The sequence below is a fragment of the Myotis davidii genome, unplaced genomic scaffold (assembly GCF_000327345.1).
Source record: "Myotis davidii unplaced genomic scaffold, ASM32734v1 scaffold290, whole genome shotgun sequence".
Classification (NCBI taxonomy): Eukaryota; Metazoa; Chordata; class Mammalia; order Chiroptera; family Vespertilionidae; genus Myotis; species Myotis davidii.
In genome coordinates this window covers 239406-240254 of record NW_006285049.1, presented here as the reverse complement: position 1 = coordinate 240254, position 849 = coordinate 239406, and the positions used below count along the sequence as shown (strand labels likewise).

The 849-nt window shown below is 60.9% G+C and overlaps 1 protein-coding gene across 1 annotated transcript in view; it reads left to right on the top strand.

Annotated features, from left to right (window-relative positions):
- The first annotated feature begins 775 nt into the window (after nucleotides 1-775).
- LOC102754482 (cytochrome c oxidase assembly protein COX14) overlaps nucleotides 776-849 on the top strand; it is a 2960-nt gene continuing 2886 nt past the window's right edge. The window contains exon 1 of the mRNA XM_015558566.1: nucleotides 776-849. The gene's annotated coding sequence lies outside the window, so the exon portion shown is untranslated.

The window sequence follows — 849 nt, the reverse complement described above, 5'->3', positions numbered from 1 at the left end:
GAAAAGGTAAAAAAGAAAACCCTCCTTGCCCATCTGGCTGCTCAGTGGTGAGCACTGACCTATGAACCAGGGGGTCAGGGCCCGATAGGGCACGTGCAGGGGTTGCGGGCCCAGTCGGGGGCGTGCAGGAGGCCACCCATAATGATGATTCTCTCTCATTATTGATGTTTCTATCTCTTTCTTCCTCACCTTTCCTCTCTGAAATCAATAAAAATATATTTTAAAGAAAGAAGAAAGCCCTCCTCGATATTCCCAGCTGCTCCCTGCCCCTAGCAGGGCCCACGCAGTTCTCCTGCCCCGAGAGGCACCCTCCCCTCCCCTCCCCAGAGCGCCTTTGGGACTTCATGGCGCCCGGGCGAGCAGAGGGGTCACCAGCGGAGAGGCCACACGGGGCAGAAACAGTCCTCGTGCCCACTCGCTGGCCCTGCCGGACTCGCGGCCTCCTCGGCGGCCCAGGCCTCAGGGTGCGGGTCGGTTTCCTACCTGAGCTTGGCCGCCGGGTAGAGGGCAGCTCCAGGTTCGAGGGGGCGCAAGGTTCAGCTCCGGAGGGTGGAGCCGGGGAACCCCCTCGCTCCCGGAGACTTCACTGCGCCGCAGGCTGGGGATTGGCCCGCTAGAAAGACCGTCTTTGCTTTCGTGACTGAGTCACCTAAAAGTTCAGTTCCAGAGTGCGAGTGCCCAAAGACCCTCTCTCATGGAGAATGACTACAAGCCCCAGAATCCAATGGGCCTCTCGGAAGGGAGGCTCGTCTGAGGATGCGTAGTAAGAGTGGCCGGGCCTGAAGCCGGAAGTTCAAGGACGGCACCCAGCCTGGTCTGTGGGCGGTGCGGGCTCCCGCCTCAGAGTCC